At 37.5% G+C, this 9,445-nt stretch overlaps 1 pseudogene; it reads left to right on the top strand.

Annotated features, from left to right (window-relative positions):
* Nucleotides 1-3,310: 3,310 nt before the first annotated feature.
* On the top strand, nt 3,311-4,258 carry LOC122231492 (annotated as a pseudogene).
* Nucleotides 4,259-9,445: the final 5,187 nt, after the last annotated feature.

Here is a 9,445-nt window from a genome sequence, read left to right as displayed (position 1 = left end):
AGTATAATTCAACAATGCTTTCCATGTCCAGAATGTCCAGAATTCCAGAATCGTAAAGGATTCTGTAAACATTGTTCAAAATGTGCCCTGCCAGGGAAAGAGAAACCACATCACAAATGTGAATTCTAAATACGTAGTTCTTTTAAAAAACTACCATAACTAATTATAACCATGTTGGCTCAGCAAATATATCCCCATTAGGTCATCTTTTTTTCCGGAAGCATAATACCACTAAGAACCCCTACAAAATATTCTCTTGGTAGGCTTAAAAAGTTCCTCCCCTGGTAAGTACTGCCTGAGAATCAGCCTTATGCAAATGCTTTGCAGGCTATGCACATCTTACATACTTAGGGAAGGAGTATCTTATATACTGAAGGAAGGGGTATAATATTCCAGGACACAGGTGCTAAGCACTGTAGTAGAGTAACTTGGATATACTAGAATTACTTATAAAATCATCCCCGCAACAACGAAAATCCTTACCATGTGTTACTTGTGATTCTTAAAGATAATCCTCACTTGAAGGGAAATATTTCTCTTTTGATATACCAGGCTAGTATTACAGAGAGAGCAAGAGTTGATTTAAAAAATAAGTGGAGGGTTAGCATTGCTAGGAATTTACCCAAGGGATACAGCAGTGCTGATGGATAGGGGCATTTGTACCCTAATGTTTATAGCAGCATTTTTCAACAATAGCCAAATTATGGAAAGAGCCTAAATGTCCATCAACTGATGTATAAAGAAATTGTGGTTTATATACACAATGGAATACTACTTGGCAATGAGAAAGAATGAAATATGGCCTTTTGTAGCAATGTGGATGGAACTGGAGAGTGTTATGCTAAGTGAAATTAGTCATACAGAGAAAGACAGATACCATATGTTTTCACTCTTATGTGGATTCTGAGAAACTTAACAGAAGACCATGGGGGAAGGGAAGGGGAAAAAAAAAGTTATAGATGGAGGAAGCCAAGCGATAAGAGACTCTTAAAAACTGAGAATAAACTGCGGGTTGATGGGGAGTAGGAGGGAGGGGAAAGTGGGTGATGGGCATTGAGGAGGGCACCTGTTGGGATGAGCACTGAGTGTTGTATGGAAACCAATTGGACAATAAATTTCATATAAAAAATAAAAAATCAATAAATGGAGGGGCATCTGGGTGGTTCAGTTGGTTAAGCATCCAACTTTAGCTCAGATCATGATCTCATGGTTTGTGAGTTTGAGCCCCGCATCGAGCTCCACACTGACAGTGGCAGTCCTGCTTGGGATTCTCTCTCTCACTCCCTCTCTCTTTCCCTCTCTCTCTGTCCCTTCCCTGCTTGTGTGCTCGCTCCAAAATAAACTTAAAAAAAAAAAAGGAAAATAAAGTCAGTTGCCCTTCTGATCAAAAGATAACTGAGTGGGAGAGGGTTTTCCAGGGCCCTGCTGAGTTTAGCTGCACCCTAAGTCAGGAGACTGTTGGCCAGCCTCTGTTGAAGTAGGGAAGTGGTACCAGGAACTCTGTCATCAAAAGGTAGTAAAGGATAGTTCCACCCTCTTTGACCATACTTCTACCTTGCCATCTGGGCACAACAATGAAGTTTTCTGTGACTTTGATTTAAACAAACTTCTAAATTCCCATGTGGCAGTTGCTTCAGCACTACCTTGCTTTGTCTGTGACAGTTAGAATATGAGGATCTTTAATTTGTATTTTCTCCCTGAAGTATACTTCTGGAGTGTAAGCAGCCCTTTTTAAGAAAACTGAATGCCCAGGACAATAACTGCCAAGAAGTCTCAGGCCACCTCAATCAGTAGAACAGAAAAAACACTAAGTAGTTTCTGAACAGGGCTGCCACCATAAAGCTTCTAGAAAGTTTCTGTGTTAGGTTGCTACAAGGTCACCAAACCGGGTTGTCTCAAAAGTCTCTTGACACTTGTCTGAAAGTCTCTAGGCCCTCTGTGGCTGACGCAAAGACACAGGGTACACGTGACCAACCATTAAATGGCGATTTAAATCATTAAAAGTTAATTTTTAAAAGCAGGCATTAAAAGTTAATTTTTTAAGCAGGTAAATCATGACTCTGTTGCAGGTATTAAAAAAACAATTGATGAAAATTTTATTTAGCTTATTCATGAGGAAACTAGTGGTGTGTTACAACCAGGTCAAAGGAGAATCCCAAGAACAGACATAGGTCTGGAAAATTGTAAGAGATGTGCAAATAGAGCCAAAATTGGTTTTTCAGTTCTTTCTTTCCTGGACAGAATTTGTTTGCATGTCTTTGGATAAGAATTCTTTGGCATTTCTGTGTGTTATCTATAATTTACATAATCAGCATCAGACAATCAGCTTTAGAATGACCACACATAATTTTCCATTGGAGCACAATTTTTCCCTACTTTTGATTAAAAAGAATCTTAAAGATTCTTGATCCTAAAATGAGTCTGGCCTCATTACACTAGGCCTGATTATTTACATAGTTGCAGTAAGAATATTTACCAAAAGGCCTTTTTAAATTTTGCTCTCTTGTTTCCATAAGGAATCTTAGGTTGGACTTCTAAAAGTCTCTATTACTTGCTGTCTTGAGGCTAGGAGGCCAAGTCCAAGAAACTTTATCCACCAGATTACTTCTACAGTACCCATCCATTTTGGGTGACTTCCTCTCTTCTCAAAGTCCTCAAAGAATCTGCAGGCTCCTGGCCTACCATGAACATAAACTCCCTTACCAGCTCTAAGGTTGGAACCTGTAAACCAGTTTATCTGGGAGGGTTTTGTCAGCACTGTCTCCATAAAGTCAACCTTCTATAAAAGTGACTGATCAACAGCTGGCAACAACAACTTCCCCAGGTCAACAAGGAGCCAGCCGCTCATCTCTCTTCCCAGTGGCCATGCCCACCTAGGGGGCCTGGCAATGGGGTGACTGATGGTGTAGGCATCCTGTCCTCCACAGAGCTGCTGCTTGGTGGCTGGGGACACCAAAAACAGACTTGGAGCATCCAGAAGTCAGCCTCAGGGGTCTGAGCAGGGTGCAATCCTCCCCTGAGACAGAGATAGATTGAGATCCTCAACCTGCCCTTGGTTGTCTGGAACTTTTAACAAAAATGGCAAAATGAGTGCCGACCAATTGTCCATAGTGCTCCTGGTGAAAAATGTGGTAAACTCCCTCCCACAGAGAATCTTCAGAAAACTTCCAAAAATCATTCAGCAGGAATATGAAACACAAACAGGGAGGACCTGTAAACCACCACTTTGGTCTTCAGGACATGAGAATTTTGAATTTGAGCCACTTTCTAGCACTGTTCTGATTCTTGAGTATGGACCATCCTGTGACTGATGATTGCTTTTGTGTCCTGTTTAGGAAATCTTTGCCTACTCCAGGGAAATCTTCCTGTCAAATCTGTGGAGGAAGATTTACCTCAATGACAGGAACATTAGACCATTGAGCTGAGTCTCAAAATTGAGTAATTTAAAACAGTACATTAAAAAAAAGATTTAAGCATAAAGAAAATCTTACAAATGCAATGGTAAATTGGACCTGTGAAATATCACCCAATTGGGAAGTAATGCATAGTAAGAAAAAAGTTTGAGAATTGGGGTGCAGGGATTGCTCCCTACTGTTCATGGTAAAAGTTCAGAGTCTAGCTGTATCACCCCTGAACTTTGTGAAATATTTCTCTCAAGAGGAAAGGAACAGTGGAAAAGCTTTGGTGAAACACATTCTTTCTAAACATGATATAGAAGGTGTATCTGTTGATGATCCAAATGCCCACCACAATTAAGCTGGACATATCCTATGCATTTCCATCTCTACATCTTTCAGAAAGATGGTCTGAACCAGAGTATTTTTCTGTAATATCTAAGGAGTAAATGCATGTTACACACCTGATGTTGGTTGTGTCCAAGGGATGTCCTTCATCGAGGCGGTGCTCATTCTCAATTTGGAAGAGACAGTTGCCTTCACTATATTTGGAAGTTTCATGAATAAGCCATGCCAGCTGGCCTTTTTCTCTGTGGACTGCAATAAGGTGTTGAACATTTGAAGTCTTCTTTGGGGAAAATCTCTTCAAAGTGCTTCTTCATATCAAGTGTTATGGTCTTAATATATATATCACCAGACATATACATGATAAAGGACTGCATCTTCACACTGTATCACAAACCACTACTCTACTTGGTCCAGCTTGTCCATTTTGAGAGTATTTCACAGAGATGGGGAAGAATTTTTGTTTAGAACTGGGCTTTGTGTCCATAATGAAGGATGTTAAGGAAGGAGACAGGAATAACAGCACTGCTTTGAACAGCTAATCTTCATAAATCACAGACTGACCAAAATGTAAAACAAGTATTTTTGGTAACAGTTTTTGTTTCCTATGTAAAAAGCATGGAGGAAAGTTGGAGAAATCCAAAAGAATCAAGAGATGGAAAACAGCTGATGTTGAATGTTGTGTCCGAAGTAAAGGAAATGAGTAACCTGTTAACAATATTATTAAGAAAATATTTTGTAAGCAGAGCCATTTTACAAAGGAGAAAATGTAAATTCCTAGTTCATACTTCATAATTTGGGGTGGACAGTTGAAAGCAATATTTTAAAATAGTTTTGGGGGAAAAAGTAGTGGCTGGTAGTACCCCATTAAATAAGGGTCATTCTCAAATATGACATTCCAGACAAGGCCTTGGTTGCATACCAAATTTTCCAATTAGAGCCAGTAAAAAGGTGGTTAGATTCTTACTGAACCTATGCAAATAACTCTATTACCATCTAAAAGTAAGTGCGTATAATAAACGTTTCTGGATTTGGGAGGGGGTGTCAGGCAGGGAGAATATCATTTAAGAATATTCCATTTTAGTTCACAAAATCAGAATATACTAAATTGTTATGGGTTATTGGATACCTTACATAAGAGAAAGGGCTTCCTTTTATATCCAGAAAATACAACATTAAAACAACATCAACAACATTCCAAACAAATACCTACAATCATCTTTTATCAGTTCATTCAGTCCTGTGTAATTAAGTCTTGTTCTTCTGGATCTTAGGTTGGCAGTATCATGAACCTGTCAGCTTCTTGACTACAAAGAATTTTGGAAATCCTGACTTAACCCACTGTACAGTCTTAAAATTGTTTAGGCAATGACGTCAGAAGCCTGTACCCAAGATCTATTCTTCAGAGTGTCAACAGTTTAAAGTATCTAGTACAGTCCTTTTCCATGGGCTCTGAGATCATGCTTCTTTGTTGAAGATGTAACTCTTGTCTGGCCTGCAGCTCATTGCAGAGCCTTTGGGGAAGTATCTGAGTAATAAAACTATCTGTAGATGCCAGAGACTTAAAATGACCATGTCAATTACAGAAGAGCGTTCATAACCAGACTGATGCAACTGACAAAGAATTTTGGTTATTTCAATGTCATGCAAAACAAAGAGGTATCCAAGAAAATAAATAAAGCTTTAGTCAACATGTCTATACATATAATGATTAAGGCCATTTTCAAAGATAATAGTGAATATGACATTTGATTTATAATAACAGATGAGCACGCTTTTTTTTACAGAAGAAATATTCTTTAAATATGCAAAATTCCTGAGTCATAATATATATATGCAGTATACTAAGAACATACACAAAATGTATCAACAATATTGAGAGATTCAGAGTAGGTCTTAAACATCAGTATTTTAATAAAAACCCTATAGATAAGTCTGATGTTTATCCCTAAATGAAAACCAGTGGTCTCTATGTGAGGTCCAAATGAAAGAAGTGAGGTTCCAAGTAAGTAACCATTTAAAATAACTGAAATTATGACTGGTCACACCACATTCCTGTTGCTAACATGAGACAATGCACCATCAGGATGCTGATAAATAGAAACACTGACAAATCTTCAGGGACTTCCCATAATATTTATAGTAATATATTTATAGTAATTTATAGTAAAATATTTATAGTAATACTATTTTACCTATATAAATCTAACCTAGGGAAGACAGAGCATCTTTTCTGATTTGAATGACTCTTTCCATGAAACTCAAAGAATAACATAACAAATAAAACCTAATTCTCTTTAACACCTCTCTTTTATAGGTTAAAAGAACAAATCTTTGGATTTTAGGGAGGCAAAACCCATTAAGTTGTCAGGAGATTTCAACAGTTAAGATAGGATCATGGGTACCTAAGAAACAATGGTTGGCTTCATTTCAAAGTGACAACAAAACATCTAAAAATAAGCGTGACTGTAAAGAACCTTAATTCTTTCCTAAGTAAGGAGATTGTTTGCTTTTTAAAAATAATCAAGAACATAATAAAGTTAACATAAAGCACAGAAAATTATTCTGTTAAGACAACCTTATGCAATCTAGACAGTTTACACAGAAGAAAACGTTTCATGTTAGAGGAGAAGGCAATAAACAGTAAACCAAGGAAACGAGACCATCAAAACTGGGCAAACTTTGCAAAGACTTTAACACACTTCACAGCTTTTCAGACTCAGGTTTTATAAACCAAAGCAAATAAAATGTATTTCTGGACAGAAAGTAGAATAGTGGTTGCTAGGGTCTTTAAAAAAAAAAAAAAGTAAATGCAGAAATCCCAAATTCTACCAGGCCTGGTATGAAAATTGCCTTCTCAGTGGGCATAAGACTCTTGAGTGGGGCTCAAAACAGACAAACAAATGAAAATAACTGGGGAGTTTTGTTTAATGGGTACAGGGTTTCAGCTTGGGAAGATAAAAAATTTCTGGGGATGGATGGTAGTGATGGTTACTTAGCATCATGAGTATACTTAATGCTATTGAACTGTACATTTTAAAGTGGTAAATTTCCAAGTTATGGTCTTCATTTTATATTCTGGAACAAATTTATACGTTATTATAAGATCCATCTCAGGGCATCTGCAATGTCAGAACTAGTTGTATAATATTCTTAAGATGTTATTAATATGCAGTGCATTCATTTTTGCTATCTTCAAGTGATTCAATAAATAACTATTTCTCAATTTCAATTTCTAATATGTAAGTGTTGATAGTTAAGACCCCCCTATCCCCGCCCCACAGTTTCCAACATATACACACAAAGCTTAAGTTTTAAATTACCTAAAGCTCTTGGAAATTATCTTTAAGCTGACACAGTACAAAACAAAATTACCACTGAAATAAAACGTTTTTAAGAATAATGATTCAATTTAGCTATGCACAAATTTCCATTTTTTTCATAATCTTAAGGATTATGAGTAATGTTAACTTATTTGATGATCAGTAAAATCTGTATAAGTTTAGAAAAAAAAGTATCCAAGTAGAATACTGTTAGGAATTACACTTAACACTAATAAATCAGAGAAAACATAGCTATTATTAAACCCCAAATATTAAACTAATTTCATTTTGTGAAGATGTATTTAAATTTGTGTACTTGAATTTTTAAAAGGTTATTGAGTTGGTGTAAGAATATATATTTTAATGTAGCACTTTTAAAGTATTAGAAGTTTAGTTTCACTGCTTTCTGAGAATTTTAGGAATATTTGCTTTATGCACATATTTATCCCTATTAGCCAATCAGAAAAGAACTCTTTGTAATCAAATATATTAATACCTCTAGTGGTGAAAAATATTATACAGTCATACAATGAGAGATGAAAACCTTTCTAAACTACAGACACATACACATACAGAGACAGATAAAGAGATAAATTTCAGTCAAAAGTAATAAATATAGGAGCACCTGGGTGGCTCTGTGGTTGAGCGTCCAATTCTTGATTTTGGCTCAGGTCATGATCCCAGGGTTGTGGGATTGAGCCCCATGTCAAGCTCCATGCTTAAGATTCTGTCACTCCCTCTGCTCCTGTCTCCTACCTGCGTTTTCTCTCTCTCTGTCTGAAGAAAAAAAGTAAATGCAGAAATCCCAAATTCTACCAGGCCTGGTATGAAAATTGCCTTCTCAGTGTGACTCTTGATTGGGGCTCAAAACTGACAAACAAATGAAAAGGACTAACAATCCAGATTCTCCATTGTCTCTCACCCAACAGAAAATAGATTTCTATAACCCATTAACCCAGTTATAAAGATCACCAATGGTTAGACCATAAGAGCAGATTCTCCCATCACTGCTGCTACTAATGAGTACTGGCTATAAATGAACCAAAACCAAAACATAAATTAATAAAGAGGAAAATTTAAATTAGGAAAATAGCAAAGATGCCCTGTCACTTTGGATACACCTCCCAAGAGCCAAGAAGAGATATGCCCAGGCTTAAGCAGCCCATAGGAAGTGCACTTCTCTGGTTTACCTGGCTCTCTGTCAGATGAATCCATTGGGCCTTTTGGGCAAAGACCTCCAAAACTGTAAAAAGGTCATTTTCAAAATAAAAGTACGACTCTCCTGCACATATGCATATTAAAGATTCTTTTGTTTTAATGTTTTATTTTTGAAAGAGAGAGAGACAGAGTGCAAGCTAGGGAGGGGCGGAGAGAGAGGGAGACACAGAATCTGAGGCAGGCTCCAGGCTCTGAGCTGTCAGCACAGAGCCTGATGCAGGCTTGAACTCAGGAACCAATCATGACCTGAGCTGAAGTCGGATGCCTAACTGACTGAGCCACCCAGGTGCCCCTTAATGGTTTTCTTTAACTCATTAATGAGGAAGCAGATGAGACGTTATAACCAGTTTAAAGGGGAATCCCTTTAAATCCCTTGTGTGTGTAGAGGGGGTGGGGAATGGTGTCCGTGTCAGGTGTTTTGCATTGCTATTACCTACAGCTCTGAACTGTAAAATAGCTCCAATAGAATTAGAATCAGGTAGTGGGAAGGATAGTATTATTGAAGCTCCACGTTTTTCCTGTATAAGGTTATCATTAAGATTGAGATGCTGATGCCACTCCATATGCTAGGAAAGATATGGTCCTACTGGACCGGCCTATACTTCAGCCACTCCCAGGTACCACCTCATTACTCCAGAATTATGTTTACCTCCCTCCTCCAAGCCCAGCTAGCCCCATGGCTTTCATCTAACCAGGCAGGCACTCCTACCTCGCACCCACATTTTCACCAGCCTGGACACTCACATGGGAAAACAACAACAACCTTTCTCCCATGTTTCACCTTTCTCCCATACTTCTGAATCCTGATGCGAATAGCTGAAAATTAAAATATGTATTTTTAAACTTGAATTTGTTTAAAAATCCCAACTTTAGCTCCAACGTAAAATGAAAATACCCATAAATCTAAAAGTATTTGCCTTAAATGGCTTTCAACAAGAAAAATAGAAGGATTCTCTTATTTCTCTGAAGCCCAATTCAGAGTCATGGTAAATTGTCCAATCTCATTCCTAAGTGGTTAAAAAAAAGAAAAAAGGAATCCTCCTCCAAAATACTGTAATAAACTGTTAATAAGGACAGAAAGACAAAAAGGAAGGCAACTTGTCACTCATATGTTTAAAATAATGCTCGAAAAAGGTAGAGATGCTTCCTTCTCCTCCGGGGGCT

This window comes from Panthera tigris, chromosome D1, assembly GCF_018350195.1.
Source record: "Panthera tigris isolate Pti1 chromosome D1, P.tigris_Pti1_mat1.1, whole genome shotgun sequence".
Taxonomy (NCBI): Eukaryota; Metazoa; Chordata; class Mammalia; order Carnivora; family Felidae; genus Panthera; species Panthera tigris.
This window is presented reverse-complemented; position numbering and strand designations above follow the sequence as displayed.